Source organism: Hyaena hyaena, unplaced genomic scaffold (assembly GCF_003009895.1).
Source record: "Hyaena hyaena isolate Hyena2069 unplaced genomic scaffold, ASM300989v1 scaffold_4, whole genome shotgun sequence".
In the NCBI taxonomy this organism is placed as follows: Eukaryota; Metazoa; Chordata; class Mammalia; order Carnivora; family Hyaenidae; genus Hyaena; species Hyaena hyaena.
This window is the reverse complement of record NW_024080636.1, coordinates 1235650-1254638: the sequence shown is the minus strand read 5'-3', so window position 1 is coordinate 1254638 and position 18989 is coordinate 1235650. Positions and strand designations below refer to the sequence as shown.

The following is an 18989-nucleotide window of genomic DNA, read 5'->3' as shown; positions in this document are numbered from 1 at the left end:
TGCAGTTTTTTTTCCCCATAAAAATGTAAAGATTAAAGATAATTTTTATTGTTTCTCACCATTCACCTAGTTTTATTAATCAGAAAAGTTTCTGTTTCCTAACAGTAAGGCTGATGTATTGCTGTGTTCAAAATTATGGCCTGAATTCAGACCAGGTGCAGCATTTGTCTTGAGTTTATGAGAATTTTAGACCTCAGAAATTTGAGAAATCTAAGTGAAATTTTTAAAATTATGAAGCAAGTAGTGGTCATCTTTTACTTTTTAAGATTAATTCAATTATAAAACAATATATATGTTTTCTTAAAATAATGAGCTTTTACAAAGAAGACTCATTATCCCCAGTCCGAATTCTTAACCTCACCGTTTACATTTAAAGTTATGAAATTATTTTCATTTCAGTTTCCCTAAATCTTTTTTTAAGTTTATTTGAAAAAGAGAGTGTGTGAACAAGGGAGGGACAGAGAGAGAGGGGGCAGGAGAATCCCAAGCAGGCTCTTTGCTGTCAGCACAGAGCCCAACGCAGGGCTCCCACGAACCGTGAGATCATGACCTGAGCCAAAATCAGGAGTTGGCTGTTTAACCAGCTGCACCACCCACGTGCCCCTAAATTTCATTGAATCTTTGTAGTGGACCTGTGTGGCCTGAGATTGTTTATTTTTAAAAAGTATGCTGGGAAATGTTGATATCTTCTATGTAGTACAGTCTTGATAAAAAATTTTTTTTTGCTGAAGAATGTCAGAGTCTCAAGTTAAGATGTGTGATGAAGGACACACTCTTTAAAATTATGAAGTATTCCAGGGTACCTGGGTAGCTCGGTTGGTTAAGCATCCAATTTGAGTTCAGGTCATAATCTCACGGTGCATGAGTTCCAGACCTGCATCAGGCTCTCTGCTGTCAGCACAGAGTCCACTTCGAATCCTCTGTCCCTCTCTCTCTGCCCCTCCCTGCTCTCTCCCTCTCTCTCAAAAATAAAAATAAACATTAAAAAAAAAATAAAGTTATGAAGCGTTCCAAAGGAATGGACTCTGAGTATAGTACCTTTTAGGGAGCTCAATAAACTCATTGTTTTAAAGGGCTAAAACTTTTTTCAGATTCCTGGATTGCAAACACTGTGTGGTTAAGTGACTCTGCTATTTGTACTGTTCTCAGACTGGAGCTTCTGCGTATTATGTCAACTAGAAGATTGATGTCTGTGAAGCAAAATGTGTAACCCTGGTGAGTGAGTGACTGCCAGGCAGCCTGGTTTCTAGGGAGAGTGTCTGGATAGGCAGGAAAGTTAGCATGCTGTACTCCTGCTTCAGAGGAGAGGAGTGATTAAGACAGACCTGTGCTAGGAGAGTTGTAGCAGCTTTCAGCTTTGAAACACATGAAGAATCAAAGCCCATGAAGAAATGAGAAAGAACCAACAGAAGTGTAGTTTGACCCCATCTTGATAGCTTTTCCCCCACACTGTGTATTTCTGATTTTGTTGCCAGTTCATTAATCAAGAGCTTGTTTGTCTGGTGACACCTGGATCATAGAAACAGAGTGGACGGTGGTATGTTCTGGGCCTATCGCGAGCAGTTACGGCAAAGCTCCGATCAACAGATTTCTAGCGTAATTAGCTCAGCTCTCCTGCACCTGAAAGGAAGAATCTATCTTTGTGGTTTCTTTAAGCCCTTCTTGCCAGTACTTAGTGCGCCCCGGAGACCTTTAAGTAGAGTGGAGCATAGCAGGGATGCTTAGGTGCTTCAGAAGCTGGACGCCTGGGTGGCAAGGTTGGTTGAGCATCTGACTCTTGATTTCAATTCAGGTTGTGATCTCATGATAAGTGGGTTTGAGCCCCGTGTCTGTCTCTGTGCTGATGGTGCAGACCCTGCTTGGGATTCTCTCTCTGCTTCTCAAAATAAATTTTAAAATTAATTAATTAATTAATGACAAAGTTACAAAACAAAGCTTTGCCAGCTGCCAGCTTCCCTTGTGGCCTGATGACAGGAGGGAGAGTGGAGGGGAGCAACATGAAGATGTCCTCTGTAGGGTTAGGTAGGCAGAAGGACCCTGGAGTTCCCCGATAGCTTGAGAATTCTCTACAGAGACTGATCTTTATAGAGCAGATTGTAGGCCAGTAATAAGAGAAAGGGATATAAAAGTATAGTGTTCTTTTGCTTATAGGCATAGACTTACATATAAAAAATTGTAGACTTGAAAAGTACTTGAGGGGCGCCTGGGTGGCTCTGTCGTTTAAGCATCCGACATTGGCTTAGGTCATGATCTCACGGTTTGTGGGTTCGAGCCCTGTGTCAGGCTCTATGCTGACAGCTCAAAGCCTGGGGCCTGCTTCAGATCCTGTGTCTCCTTCTCTGTCTTTACATCCCCTGCTCGTTCTTTGTCTCTCTGTCTTTCAAAAATAAATTAAATAAATAAAAAGTTTAAAAGATTAAAAAAAAGTTGTACTTGAAAATCCTGTCCGGGTTCTCCTCTGCTTCTTAAATTCTTCTGTTTGGATTGAAGTATCACCACTTGGTTTCATTGCAAAAGAAACTTTATTGCTGGGGGGTGGGGGGGAACAGTTTAAATAGAATCACTTTGGCCCTTAAGATCTAGTGTCACAGAGAAGACATTTTCTTTTGTGTGTTATGTTCTGCTTTTAATGACCACTAGAGTTTTTGAAGTCATTTGTAAGAGATAAACATTTTAAAAAGATGGTTGAAATATATTTGAGTTTGTGATTATAGGGAGGCAGCAGTCTCCCCACCCCCCTCGAGAAAGATTAATTGCTGTTAGTCTTTTTTTGGAAGACATGATTACTGAAAGGTGCAGCCAGTGAGAAAACTCTCCTTCCATTTTGGTTTTTCTGTTTGAGAAAGTCTACTTGCAGTAAACCATTGGTCTGCGGTGTGCTCTGGCCTCTCTGCTCCACATTTGTGCTCAGACCTGCTTATCAGTACTCTGTGTTGTCTTGGTTTGTTAGATGACTCAGTGTTAGTCAGAGTCAGAATGAGGAATCTCAGAAGAGATTGTGACTGGCTCCCTATTTTGGGTGATGGTTTTTATTTAATTTACTAGGTCATGTAATACAGGCAGATATTAACAGTTTGAGAAATCCTTCAGGAATGTTAGTTCCAAGCATGACATCTTTATGAGAAAACAGTTGTGAATTCACTAAAAAGTAAATTTAGTAATGTTAAATAGATCTTTATACCCTACTCCCCCTGTTTTATATCCTGTGAGTATATTTGTCTATATAATGGGAGGTCTTGGGCTGTCCTAAAGTGGAAAATTAAAATTAATAAAAGGAACCATTTCCTGAACACTTTCTGGATGGCTGACATAACTCAGTATTGCTTGTTTTGTTAAATGTATTTGGTTTTGGTATCCCCATTTTCAGGTAAGATGAAAGCTCAGTGAGGTTGTGTGACTTATCCAATGCCAAACTGGTAGTAGGTGTTAAGAGCAAAAATTTATACAAAGACCTCTCTCATTCCAAGTCACAGTTCCCAGCCACTGTGTCACATTGCCTCTGGCTTCTGAAAGGTAGAAGATCCTAGTTAAGTCCTGAGCAGAAGAAAAAGTGAATCTGATTCTTTTGCTTGCTTTGGTTGTTCATTTGTTTAATGTCTGTGTCTCCCTTTTTCCCCAGCACCTGGGATATGCATAACATACACAATAACTATTTGCTGACTCAGCAGTGATGTACGATTAGCCATGTAGTATATGGAAGTGAACTGACATTTTTGTTTGTAAAATTATTTTAAGTATATGCTGTATTTGTAAGTATAATAAAGTACACCTTAGACTAACATTTACCAGATGTATTTGTGGCAGGTATAATTTTAGTAAGAATAAAACATTCACAGGGGAGCCTGGGTGGCTCAGTTGGTTGAGCGTCCTACTCTTTTTTTTTTTTTTTTTTTTTAATTTTTTATTTATTTCTAGGAGAGAGAGAGATAGCGTGAACAGGGGAGGGTCAGAGAGAGAGGGAGACACAGACTCTGAAACAGGCTCCAGGCTCTGAGCTGGCAGTCAGCACAGAGCCCGATGCGGGGCTCGAACCCACGATCCGCGAGATCATGACCTAAGCGAAAGTCGGACGCTTAACCAACTAAGCCACCCAGGCGCCCCTTGAGCGTCCTACTCTTGATTTCAGCTCTGGTCATGAACCCGGGGTCGTGTGATGGAGCCACATGTTGGGCTAAGTGTGAAGCCTACTTAACATTCCCTCCCTCCCTCTCCCTCTCTCTCTCTCTGTCTTTTTGTCTCTCTCTCTCTCTCCCTCCTCCCTCCCCCACCCCACCCCTCTGCCTTTCTTCCCAGCTCGTGCATTGTACATCCTCTCTCTGAAGAAAAAGAGAGAGAAAATGAAAACATTTCTAGTCCCTATGATTTCTGGAGATATCAACAGTCTGAATGCCCATTTCCCTCTTCCTAACCAACCTCCAGACTGCTGGTGTTGGCCCTCCTTGTTTCCATACCATGTCAGAATGCCCATTCTCTATTTCTTTTTCTATCTTCTATTCCCCAAGAAATTATTATTTTCACACCTTTTGTACATGTCTCTCCCTTTGGTTGCACTCTCCTCCCCCATCTTTAGTTTGACTTTTTTTTTTTTAATGTTTTTTTTTTTGTTTGTTTGTTTTTGAGAGAGAGAGCATGAGCAGGGGAGGGACAGAAAGAGAGGGGGACAGAAGATCTGAAGTGGGCCATGCGCTGAGAGCAGTGAGCCCATTGCCAGGTTCAAACTCACAAACTGTGAGATCATGACCTGAGTTAAAGTTGGATGCTCATCAGACTGAGCCACCCAGACACCCCTACTTTGACTTTTGGAAAAAGAATTTTTTAAAATATTTATTTTTAAGAGGCAGGGGAGGACAGAGGATCTGAAGCAGGCCCCGTGCTGACAGCAGTGGGCCTGACGCGGGGCTCAAGCCTATGAACCAGGGACCATGACCTGAACCGAAGTCAGACGCTCAACCAACTGAGCCACACAGGCGCCCTGACTTTTTTTTAAATCATTCATGTCTCAGGTTAGACCTTCTCTACTTCTCCAAATCCAGCTAGGTCTTCAATTTTAGTTTCCATCAGAGCGCTTACCATGCTGACAGATTGTATAATTGGGTACAAGTCTGTGTCTGTTTATGAGCCTGTATTGTACATTCCAAGAGGGCAGGGACTTGGGCATTTCATCTGTCTGTATCACAGTGTCTGGCACATGGTAGGCAGGCAGTAAATATGGAAAGAAAAATGAAACAAAATAGAGGGTGTAACTTTCCTAGTCCCACCATAAATCTTAGAGAACCCTTCTGTTTTAGAGATGGAAGACACCCTATCTGCTCTAGCCCCTCCTTTTTAGAGGTGAAGGTGACACCCTGAGGTTATACAACTGAGTAATTAGCACAGCTGAAAAACAGAACTCCTGAGTCCCAGCCTAGCATTCTTTCTGTCATTTTAAAGAAAATGTTTTTTGAGGGGGGAAAAGGTTCTTTGGGTTTTTTTGCTTATTATAAAGGCAGTTGTTTAATGTAGTATATTTGGAAGATACAGATAAACAGAAGGGAGAAAACGAAAAAATACGGTCAGCTTATTCCCATCACCCAGATAGTAACCATCCTTCCAATCTCTTCTGTGCACAGTGATATGTTTATGTTTGCACTATATCATTGAGTGATGACAACAGCTTGCATTTACTGAATGCTTGCAGGATAGGCACTGTTCTGAGTGCTTTACATGTATTCAGACCCATTTATTACAGCAATGCTATGACGTAAATACTGTTATCTCCGCTTTACAGATGAGGAAATGAAGGCACAGACATGATAAGTATCTCAAGGTCACTCAGCTAGTAAGTGGTAGAGCCAAGATTTAAAACTTGGCTATCTAGCTCTAGAGCCTATAATTCATTCCTAACTATTATTCCATTCTGCCTCTATGCATGGTATTTTATAATCCACTTTCTTTTAAAAATTAAGATCAGTTTATAGACAGTAATAGTCATCATTTTTATGGGTACAGTTCAGTGAGTTTTGATAAAAAGTAAACCACCACCGTAATCAAGATACACGAAGTATTTCCATCAAGAAGTTCCATTGTGCCTCTTTGTAGACCATCTCCTTTCCCATTCTCCATGCCTGGCAACCACTTATTTTATTTCTGCCCTCATAGTTTTGCCTTTTCCTGAATTTCATACAAATGCAGTCATTCCATTTTGTATCCTTTTATGTTTGTCTTCTTCTGCTTAGCATAATGCTTTTGAGGTTTGTACATGTTGTTGCCTGTAGCAGTGGTTTATGTTTTTATTGCTGTGTAGTATTCCATCGTATGGATGTACCACAAGTTTTTATTCCATTCACAAGTTGAAGGACATTTTGGTTGTTTCTGATTTTTGGCAATTAAAGCTGCAATGACTATTCACCTACAGCTCCTTACGTGGACATGTGTTTTCATTTCCCTTTGTCTGAGTACTCAGGAATGGGATTACTGAGTTGTATGGTAAATCCAATTTTAAGTTTATAAGAGACTTCCACATTTTCCCACATTTTCATTTTGTTATTTTCCCCAGTAATGTCTGAGAGTACCATTTGCTCCTCATCCTCACCAGCAAATTTTTTATTGGTGGTGTTTGTATTGTGACATTAGCCAAATTATAATCTTCACTTGTGGGAGGAAAAGGTGTTACTTAAATTAAGAATTTCTGATATGTTTTTTTCATCTTTCTTTCCTTTCCATATTACAGATATTTATTGAACATCTTACAGTGTGTGGGGTTGGGGGTGGTGAATGAGGATGAGCAGCTCTGGCCTCAAAGCCCCCTGGTGTGCCGTGTGAGTAGAGGGTATGGCAGATTATTATTATACTTAATCTGCTTTCCTACCAGCACACATTGCTTTGTATAAAAGTTTTTGCTTCCATGCCTTACAGGTTTATATCTTGCTAAGCTTTCAAGTGCTGAGGAACTTTGTGGGGGAAGGATCTGGTGGCACATCAGGCTCCAGCTGTGCTCTCGGCCTTATTGACCCCCTTGGGTGAACATGCCAGTGCATGTCATGATGGCAGCCATTTCCATAGTTACCTGGGTGGTTTTTTCAGTTTAGTCTGTTGATATATCTGCCCTGATTGTCTACCCAGTGATTTGAATGATGCGACTGTGGCATTTAAGTAGTAAAATCAAATGGTAAGGTAAGTTGAGGTTGATAAGGGTATGAATCTCAAAATTTTGGTGGCTGCTACTGTTGTTGCAGCCTCTGACACTAGCTAGCATCTTAAATTTTTTTTCAAGTTTGTTTATTTTTGAGAGAGACAGAATGAGAGCAGGGGAGGGGCAGAGAGAGAGGGAGACACAGAATCCGAAACAGGCTCCAGGCTCTGAGCTGTCAGCAGAGAACCTGATGTGGGGCTCGAACTCTGACTGGCGAGATCATGACCTGGGCCAAAGTCGGATGCTTACCCTACTGTGCCACCCAGGTGGCGCCCCAACGCTAGCTAGCATCTTAAGAGCCTTTACTGTCTTTCTAAATGAAAAGGTCAAATATGTACTGAGCTCTGTCTTTTTTTTTTTTTTAGAGACTTTATCAGCAAAATATCTGCAAATTACTAAGAAGTGTCTATTCACTCATTTATTCATTCATTGAGCACATTTGCCAATTAACCATTATGTTTATGGTACCCTTCTTGATGCTGTGATGTGGCTTATTTCAAAGTAAATTCTTCCTGAGTTTTTCCCTGGGTACTGACTGCCTTTCCTCCCAATTTGGTATCTTTCATCTGTAAACATTTTAAAAACAAATGTCAAGTGAAATAAAATAGTGCAGTGGTACAGGTCCTTGTTCCACTTTGGTGCAGACTTTGCACAAGAAGGGAGGGAGGCACAGGAGAGAAGAGGAAACCTGGTCATGTGATACTGCTTGTCTGGCAGAAGCCTTTTGGTTCTGAGCAGAGAAACCAGCTGTTTACTATTTTGGGTGAATGAGGTTGGTTGGTTGCTACGAGCATTTTCTCTAAGGGAACCCTCTTCTCTTCCAGCTCTACACGTTGAAATCATCCCAGTCCTGCTTTTTTGGCATTTGGGTAGAAGAGGGAGGTGTCTGTGTCATGGCCCAGTGCTGACAGGAAGAAATGTTTTCCAGGAGACTTACTGATTCTGACCTTCTGCTGTCACTGCTCTTAATGCCCCACTCCCTAAGTAAACCGGATCTAGCTGTTCTTACAGCCTTAGCCCTGCAGAGATGAGGTACCCATCTTTAACCTAAAGAGCAATGCTAATCAGATTTTCAACAAATAATAAATGGCCTCTTTAAGGAGTGAGGTAAGGAAGACAAGTTTATTGCAACACTGGCCTTTGGAGCCTCACATCTCCCCCAGCATGCTGGAGGAGAAGACCAAGATTCATCAGCCCACCTGCAGGATTCTGCCACTCTCATGGATTGTCCTGGAGCCGGGAAAGGACAGCTACTCAGCAGTGTGCCTGGCTCCTTATCACAGTTTGCGGGAAGGTCGGCATATTTATCCTGTTGGGATTTGCATGCTTTTGTTTCCTCCTCAGTTTACTGCAGTCTTTTCATCTCCTCCCTATTTCTCAGTAGCCATCCAGACTTTGACTTTGGGTGGTTTACTCTCCCATGGTTTTTATTAAAACTTGTTGAGCCCTCAACAGGTAGACAGCTGAGCGTGATATACTTCGTGACCTGATGGGGACAGTGTTTAGGATGTTTTTCTTGGTCTTTTCCTTCCACCCATGCACAGTTCATATACCAAACCTAGATCATGGAAGGAAGAAGAAAAAACTTCTCTTTATAAGGTGAGAGTCTTCCCCTTTATGTGGGTCAGATGCAGTGTTTTGTCAATAGAATATAGTCTGGCCATAGGTACTATACAAATAAATAGGGAGCTCGTGATGATGACTTCAGTTTCTTCTCTCTGTAAATACTGAAAGTGGATATATAACCTCTGAGATGTCACAACACTAAGATAATGTAATTTAAAATAATTTTTGGAAAGCTTTTGACTTGTACTGCATGTTAGTTTGGGTTAGTGTGGACAGTTTGGGGTGGCCTTACCAAATGTTTTTAGAGTTACGTTAGAGTTACATTGTAGACTTACATTAGAATTCCATCCATGTGTATGAAAGCTAGTACAGTAGGTTAATACCCATAATGGATTTTTCCTTTGTGAACATCCATCCCTCTTTTGTATTCTCAAACTGCTGAAAAAAATATTCTTTGGGAATAGAATGGACACATTTGAGTTCTGCAGAAAAGTTCAGTAATTCTTTCAGAAGAACTCTGGGTTATGAAAAAAGGAGAGTAAGGACATGATTCAAATTCTGTCATATGTAAATGGAAAAGAATTGTCAACATTTTCCCTCTGCTAGCTTAGAAAGCTTTCTGTTGTCCATTAGCATTGATTTGTAACTGTTACTTTTCTAAAAACTTAGATATTTCTTTTGAATTCTTGAGACCTCTTTGGGACTTTATTAACATTGGACAGGATGATTTGAGTATGTGGCATCAGCGATGAATGAATCCACTGATGAAGAGATGAGTGATTATCAGTGCCTGGTTTGCAAAGAGAATACTTTAAAAAGCTGATTGAGAGGCAGTTGATTGTTCTTTGAAAAGTTTTATAGACGAGTGTCAGAAGTGTTATGGACTAATGTCAAAGAAACACCACAGTAGCATTTTATGAAAGAGTATTTGAAAAGCAGAGAGATAGTATGGTTTAGGACTTAAAGCTTTGGGCTGCTGCTGCTTTTGACTTATTGTAACCCAGGGGATTATAATGTTTCACATCCCCATTGTGAACCGTTGAGAATATCTTTGTTTCAATTACAAGAAGTATATAGGAAATAGAGATGCAGAATTGTCCGTAAGTATTATCAGAATAGTAACTTTAGACAACTGACCTAAGCAATTGACTGTATATTTTTCTAATTTTATACTGTGCTTAGAACTTTGTACCTAGAATTCTGTATGTCTGTTGGATCTTGACAGGACTTATGTTTTCTATCAGTACATACTGTTTTTTAAAAAATGAGTGTCATTTCATCAATTATACAGAAGAAATAGATTGTGCATTAGATAGTGAAAGTGTAAAGGATGTCCAGTATTACTTCTTTTGGGCTTGAAACAGATATTTGAGGGATAAAGATAATTCTTCCTTCAAATACTCAGAAATACCCAGTGGAAGACTGTTCTCCTCCGCTTGTGTTTTATTGTTGTAGATATCCCTGATGATAATCTTTTTCCTTCTTTCATAGTTTTCTTAGCTCTGGCTTCCTTTTTTCCTAATTAGAAAAAAAAAAACCAGTTTGTAAAAGCTGGCACACATTTTTAAAGATAATTGTTTAGGATTATAGGAGGCCGTGTGTGTGATACTTTTACTATTGCTTTAGTTGACAGTTAGGAATGCCTCAGAGGATAGGGACTACACTTTATTTTTTTTTAATGTTTTTATTTATTTTTGAGAGAGCAAGACAGAGCGTGAATGGTGGGGAGGGGCAGAGGGAGTGCGTGACACAGAATCCAAAGCAGGCTCCAGGCTTTGAGCTGTTAGCACAGAACCCAACGTGGGGCTCTAACTCATGAACTGCAAGATCATGACCAGAGCTGAAGTCAGATGCTTAACCACCTGAGCCACACATGCGCCCTGGGGCCACACTTTTTTATTTACCCCTTATGACCTGTGGTTTTCATTATTTTTTTAAGCTTACTTATTTGTTTTGAGAGGGTTGGAGAGGGCCAGAGAGAGAGGGAGAGAGAATCCCAAGCAGGCCCCATGCTGTCAGCACAGAGCCCAATATGGGCCAAGTCTCACAAACTGTGAGATCATGACCTGAGCTGAAGTCAAGAGTTGGGTGTTCTGACTGAGCCACCCAGGCGCCCGTGTTTTCATTAATAATAGATTTTGGCAAGGATCAGATTTGCAGTTTTTAGAAGAAGCCCTTGAAAGATTGATGTTTTGTGGTTTAATACAACTTTCTGGCACAGCACTGCCCAGTACTATATTTGTACTGTCCAATACAATGGCCACTAGCTACATGTAGCTCTTGAGATTTGAAATGTGGCTTCAGTGACATGAAATGTGACTGAATTTTTCTTTTTTTAAAATTTTAATTTAAATAGCATATGGGACAAGTGGCTGCCATATTGGATGGTACAATTTTAGACCCTTCACAGTTTGCCAGCCTTTCCAGAGACTTCTACTACTCCCTTTCAAAGACTTAATTCTTAATTCTATATGTGAACCAGAGCGTTATTAGTTAACATTCTTAACTTTATAGTATTTCCTACCTCTAGGTCTTGGCTCCTGTCTAGTTTTTGGTTTTTGTTCATATCTAGTTTATGAAGTCCTCCAAAGATGGTTTATATGCTGCTGGGCCTGCAGAGCTTTCCTGATCCTTTATGTACTCTAGTGATTTATCATCTGCAAACTCAAAGCACTCACAACACTGTCTTTGATTACTGTGATTTGTTTTACATTTCTTATCTTCTCTATTATATTTATAAATTCTTTGAGGGGTCTATATAGTTGTTATGGGTGTGTGTGTGATAGGCTTAACCATTTTTCTTTTTTTTCTCCCTTTAAAGTGCTTATTAGCGAAGTGTGTTTATACCTAGTTAATATGCATTAGCTGTTAGTCTGTTGAGGGTAGTGTGCTTCCTGGCACTAGAGGGCAGTATTATGCCCATAAGCAAAATGTGTTTATCCTAAATGACATACATTTTGAGCACTCTGTCCTAATTCAGTTTTATTCAGTCTCATATTAATAATTCTAGCCTTCAGAAGAAAAATCTTTTAATTGTCAGTGATATTAATAAATAACCTTTCCCTACAATTGCTTGAATTAGATTCAGAATATGATGCTGGTCCAGGAGATTGGTGAGATTCTTACTGAGAAGAAACTTGGTACATCTGAGAAATACTGGCCAAAGCATTAGGTGTCAGAGATTAATTCCTTGAGGGCTGAAAGCCTTTTCGTGGTAAGCAGCTAGCGTTCCAGCTTTGAGCTGATAGTCAAGAACCTGAAGTTCTTGGTTTGATCTTGCCAATGTGAGTTTGGCTAAATTGCTCTAAGCTTGGCAGACCTGTTTCTTTTATTGTATCATGGGTATGATGTCTGCCATCCTAACTCATAGAGTCAAATAAGATCATATGTGTGCAAATAGCTTTGTAAAGTATTATCTAAATGTACAGGGTCGTCTTTCCTTCTCAGTTCCTACCTTGTACCAAGGCATGTACATAGTAAGTGATTGGTTATAAATATTTATGACATTAATTTTTTATATTTTCAGTAAAGAATGTACTCTGTTAAAGGCTGATATGTTGAGGTATGTTGGTACAATTACCCCCACCTAGGCTGCACACACTGAAAAGTGATTAGAGTCACAATAGTTTGACACCTACCCTGCATTTGAGATATACCTGTGTGTGTGTGTGTGTGTGTGTGTGTGTGTGTGTGTGTGTGTTAAACAATGTATATATCTTTTTTAGTCTTTTCTCTATTGGGTTTATTTTTGTATGTTTCCTACCCTTCCTAATATTAACTTAAAGTATTCAGCATAAGCCATTTGCTGTGTTTTTGGAAAACCATAGAAAATGGTGTTCAAATACAGTACTTAGCCAAAACTGATATAGTTTGGAAATATGCAAGAGCATATTTTCCTCCAAGGTTTATGAGGTAGAAAAGAAGCCATTCTAGAAGAGGGTAGCGTAGTGGTGGTTTTTGTTGAGAACAGCTATTGGCCCCGGAGCCTTCTCTAGTAAATCATTAGATGCATCAAATAAAATGTTCAGCTGAAGTTCATGCAATCCCATGGTTACCAAACACTCTTGCTAAAGAGAGTTGCAGTCATATCTGCAATCGTATCACTTCCTGTTCAGGCTTGCAGGTGGGGAACTGTCTGAAACTGAAGTCCTGTGAGATTGGTTATGAAGAAAATGCCTTGGTGGGAGAAGACTTGATGATATTAAATGACAACCTAGCAAGTGTGAGGATAGAGAGAATACCTGGGGATCCTGCGACTAACCAGACTTGAAGGCATATAGATCAGGATATGCAAGCCCGTTCCTATGCAGGGATCTGAATCAGGCTCCTGTGGGGCATTCAGATATGTGCTGAACACACTCGGGCAGTGGGCCAAGCAGATGGCACATTCCTGTACTGACCTTCGGAGGCCTGGCAGATTACAAAGCTAGCATTGGAGGCGTGGTTGTGCTCTGGCACGAACAGCCCCGACAGCCTGCGTTTCATCGAGCATTTGGTCCTCCCCAGTTGAAGGGATGCCTTGGGACTGGGCTGGTCTCTGAGTCCACGTAGGGGTTAGCATATATTTTTCATAGCCCTTACCACTGCTGCCTCTTGGAGTTGGTTTTTACTGTCAGCACAGCCCCAGAACAGACTCACATCCCCTAAGAGATTCCCCTAGACTACGGATGACCCAGGGTTAGACTTTGAGATGCCACAACTCCCCTACCTTCCCACCCCCACCTGTCTTCATTGACCCACATTTTTAGGTTTGACTGAGCCTCCACATGAGACTAGGTGGGGGCTAGGCAAGTTAGGCTGCAGTCATCTGTCCCTTCTTTTGCTTCAGTGCATCCCTTTGGCTGTGCAAAGGAAATTTGGGTGTGATAGACTTCTTAGGCTTCGCCTTATCTTCCCCCCCACTTTCCTGTTGCCCTTTTGATTTTTTTAAATCTGATACTGAGCCTCTCCTCCCCCCACGCACACACCATTGGAGTCTCCTAAGCTATTTCTGTCGGTTTAATGATCCCCAGCTGTTGCTGTGGTTCTGGCTGTTTTCATGCCTTGGTGGGGCAGAAAAGCTAGGGAAAGAGGGGTCTTACTTGTGTATCACACAGTGTGTCGGGCAAGTGTAGTGCATTTTTTCAAAACAACTAGGGTGAGGCTTCTTAGAGAGGGATGTTAATACTGGGATGATTTGAAAATGCAGGAGGAGGGAAACTACAAGCTAGTAGCCAGGATATTTTAAAAATAACTATTCTGCTGGTAGGTGTGGCACCTTCTGCATCCCTCAAAATTATGCTAGAAAAATGTGGTATGTGGTAACTGCGTAATTGTTTGGTTACTTTGTATTCTACTTCCATTTTAGCTTTGGAGCTGGAATGTGTTGAAGGAGCCAAATATTTAAATGAAAAGGAGGATTCTGTGATAGGAAAATATATGGAAATCATTCCTGAAGTGGCCAGAAAACGTATTGATTTCAGTTCTGCTTTAACTTAATGCAGGTTTGTTTCGTAAAATTTTGTGCAAAACCTGCAGTAATGAAATGTTCCACTTGCAAATTTGGCCACATAAACTTGAGGAAATACAGAGTTGCAGCTCTTCAAACAACATGAACTCCCGTACTGTTACAAATACATGATGCACTTCTGAGATGTCTGTACTAAACCTTGGAGGACTCGGCAGAGGAAAACCCTGCAGTAGTCAGACGGGCTGCTATGTTGTAACAGACGGGTTTTTCCTTTATGTATTTGATCTTGAGAATTAAAACTCTTCCAGCAATTTTAGCTGATAGACTTAGAGCTTTCATACTTCATATGCTGCATGAAACTTAATTTTCCCTTTTCTGTGCCTTTCCATCTTCTACAGAGAAGAAAAATCTTGCTGTACTTTTACCAAAATTTATTTTAAAACACTCTTTTAATTTCTTTGCGATAAATAGATAATTTTATATCACCTGGGGTTTAAGAGGAGAAATTATTGTATTTTCCTTTAAAGGCCCATGGAGAACTTTACACATAAATATTTGAAGAACATCCAGATTTTGCATATGTGTATTTTAAACATTATACATTAATACATTCTGTGTCTCCCTCTCTTTCTGCCCCTCCCCTGCTCACATTCTGTCTCTCTGTCTCTCTCCCCTAAAAGTAAATTTAAAAACAATTTTTTAATTAAAAAATAACTAAAAATTATTTTAATCAAAATTTACCTTTTAATTTTTTTCTCAAAATTTCTGCAAAGTGTCATTAATTACAACACTGAAAGTTAATTTCAAAACTATCAAGATGCTAAATAGGATAAGCCTATTGGGAGAGTTTGAAATACTTTGATAGAAAAAAAAAACTAAGTTTCTGAGTATTTACAGAATTTATATGGGGGTATAGGCCTCTTTCATTATTTCAGTCATGAATATTCTACCATGCTATGTTTTTCAAGCCCACATTATAAAGATCTAGAAAGAATAAGTAATATATTTTTCAGGGAAAGAATATCCTGTCCCTTCTAGTTTGCTGTAGAATAACTACCCTGTTCCAAATTTTGTATCTGCTCACCTGTCACCTACCCTCAACAAAGCTGGGTGCAAAATGTCAGCACCAGTAATACCAGTAGGGAATAGCAAATGAGCTTCGGGCTGCCCACATTGCCTGGGTGAACGTGCAGCAGGGAAAACGCTGTTCCTGGGGCCTTTTGGAAGGATTTGTTCAGATGGCCCTGCCAGTCTAAAGGAAGCATGTTCCCAATTTATCTACACCACATTCAGACATCTGGTGCAAGTCCATGTTCTGCTCAGATCTTGCACACTGCCTTATAGATCCTCAGGAAAGTGACCAATTACACTGAAGTAGCTGGCAGTTGGAGATCTGTCCCCTGCAATTAGAGAAAGACATTACTTTAAGGGAGAGGTGTGCACCTACCCAAAATGAAATGGTGAGCCCCACATTTTGAGGCTAGGGGAGAGAGTTTGATTTATTTACTTATTTATGCATAGTTATCAATAGTTATATCTATTGATATAGTAGAAAAAGCACAGACTTTGGTATCAGACCAACCTGTATTTGAACTCTGTCTCTGCCTCTTACTAGCTGTGCATAGTTACTTAACCTCTTTGAACCGCTGTTTCTTCATCTATAAAATAGAGGTAATACATACCTCAAATAGCTGTTGAGATGAAATGAGTCACTGTAGTGGTACATCCAAACCAGTGACTGCATAATGTAGGATTTCAACATACTAGAATCTTCAATCTCTTAGATCTTTGTTTCCTTCTCAAGCGAGGCCTTTTCTTGCCTCAGTGCCTTTGCACTTGCTGTTTTTTTCTGCTCCCTGTAACATTCTTTCTCCAGATCTTTTCGTGGTTTATCATATTATTTGGGTTTCTGTATAAGAGTTCTTTGTCTCCTCAGAAGAGCCTTCCTTGGGTACTCTGTAAAATTATCACCGCAGCCACTCTCTGTTCTCTTATTCTGCTGTATTTTTCTTCATATAATGTACCACTGGAAATTATAACCTAAATAACTTATTTATTATTATGTTTTTCCCACTAGAACATATGTGCTGTGAGGGCAAGGATCTCATCTGTCCATTTACTGCTGTATCATCTAGCACAATGCCTAGCATATACTAAGTAGATCCATAATAAATATTAGTTCAGTGAATGAATGAATCAGTCAACCCAGGAAAAAATCTGGGAAGAATGCAGGAAGTAGGTGCTTCCTCAGTGTGGATGTTTCTGCATTGAGTGCCAAATGGGAAGTAGGCCTGTGAAGTTCTCTTGTATCCTTGTCTTCTGTCTCTGGTAGGAGCCCCTCTGAATGACCTTTGCATGTGACCACTGCTACCCTGTTAATCTCTATTCCTTTTGGAAGTTTAACTAGGAGCCTTTTAGATTCTAGAGTTCTGACATGCCATGTACTATTCACTGAAATCACCCAGATTTCCCCCTTACTAGTAAGTAGATAGATCATTTTTTTCCCAGACGCATCATGCACGACACACTAGTAATAGTGTCATTTTTAAACATGAGGAACTCATCTGTTTTATGAAGGAAGAGAAATACAACATATAAGAGTGGCTAAGAGCTCTGGCTGGAGATGGAGATGGAGATGGGTTCCAATTTCTGCTTTGCCCTTTACTTACTCTGTGACCTTAGGCAAGTTGCTTAATCTGTTTTATGCTCAATTTCCTCAACTACAGAATAGTATATCTTCCAAGGCGCCTGGGTGGCTCAGTCCAATAAGCATCCAACTTTTGATTTCGGTTTATGTCACAATCTCATGGTTCGTGGGATCAAGCCCCATGTTGGGCCCTGTGCTGGCGGCATTGAGCCTGCATGGGATTCTCTCATTCCCTCTCTCTCTGCCCCTTCCCTGGTCATGCCAACTCTCTTCAGAATAAATAAATAAACTTAAAAAAATATATAGTACCTTCCATATAGCTTTGTTTTAAGAATTGAGTAAGATAGCATATGTGTGTTTTCACCATTTATTTCTCAATACAGAGACCTTTTGTTTTACATATTTTAGTGGCTTAAATTAGATTTTCATAAGCTTATTCTTTGTAAATACATGTCAGGGTAGGTGTTTAAGTAGCCTAGGTTTGCTACCCCAGGAAGATACCTAACCTCTCTTCCTGAATCCCTGAGAGTATTCAGATTAAATAGATAAAATTTATCATTTTTGGATATTAATTTGATACCTAAAGCAGATTATGTGAGAGATAATTTAACTTATGTTTACATAATATATACAGAGATAGAAGAGAAATTTATAGGATTGCAAAAGGGTTGAATGAGCTTATTGATAAAACAACCAAATTTGACATCTCATAGATGATTTTTCATATGTGTGATTTTAAACAGAATTCGAGATTTCCTTCTTCAGGATTATATTGTGGTTCATTCTATTTGTTTATGCCACAAATCATTTTATGTTTTGAGTTTTTTAGAAGCCCCATCAGTATTCTACATAATTAATTAGTCATTTATAAGAATTAATCAGCAATTTCTTTTGTCCAAGAGAGGATAATGTTTTAGTTTGAAAAACCTGACCCTTAATATGTTTTATTGATTGATAAATCTTGATTCATAAATCTTTCTGAAGGGAGAGTCAGATCAATTGGTTTTTTAAATGGTTTTTATTTTGGAATAATTTTAGACTTACAAAAACTCCCAGATAGTACAGAAAGCTCCCATATACCCTTCATCCAGTTTCCCCTCATGTTAGCATCTTACATAACTATGGTATATTTGTCAAAACTAAGAGGCTAACATTGGTATTCTACTAAGTAAATTCCAAACTTTATTTGAAATTCATCTGCTTTCCCACTGATTTTCTTTTTCTATTCCAAGATCCAGTCCAGGATACCACATTGTGATTTTTAGATGGTGGATCAGTAGGATCCCAGAGAGAATTAACTACTTTTTTCTTACCTCCACATCTCCCTTTTTTGTCTTACCTCTGGATCTGAATTTCTCTGCCAACAGATAAATGACCATTCTGAGTCCTTTAACTACCATTTTTGTATTGACAGCTTAGAATTTCAGGATCATGCTTTGAACACTCACTATATATTTTACTTTATTAATGAATGGGTACTGATCCTTCTGTCTTTCTCTGGGTCTTGCCCTTTACACATTACAGGCTGAAGAGCGTCTGGGAACGAAGGGTTCTTCTTCACTGTCAGAACTACTTTCCAGAAGGAAACAAAACCCTCCCCTTTCCTCCCCCTCTCATTTTTTCTCTTTTCCCCTTCTCTCCTCCCCCAGCTCCCTCCTGATCCCCCATGTCCCAGAACAACATTGGATATGATTTTAAATAAGAATGTTTTTATATAAGGCCCTTTTATTTTGCAGAATAAAGCAAGTCCTTAGAAGTGTGGTACCATATTACACACAGTTTCTACTGTTGTGGAGAAAAGCTATGAAGTAGATTCATATTATAGTGAAACATTTGTATTCTGTGTAATAGTTTTACAAAGCACTTTTCGCATACATTGTGGGTGGGTTTTTTTTTTTTTTTTTTTTTTAAGCTCAAAGGGCAGGAATTATTTTTACAAAATTTTTTCTAGTGGGAAAATTGAAGCTAAAAGAAGTTAAGTGACTGATTTAGGAACAACAGAGCCAGGACTAGAACTCATGTCTTCTGATTCTTTCTCTGATGTTTTTGGTTCTTCCCTTAAAGGTCAGTTCTATAAGTGTATTGCATTCACTTGGAACTTATAAAATATTCATATAACCAACCCACTATGCATTGCTTGCCCCTTACCCCAGAAA

The 18989-nt window shown here is 39.5% G+C and overlaps 1 protein-coding gene across 2 annotated transcripts in view; it reads left to right on the top strand.

Moving 5' to 3' along the window:
* The window catches only part of MRTFA (myocardin related transcription factor A), a 100162-nt gene that overhangs the window by 31728 nt on the left and 49445 nt on the right, over positions 1 to 18989 (top strand). The gene's annotated exons all lie outside the window — the stretch shown is intronic.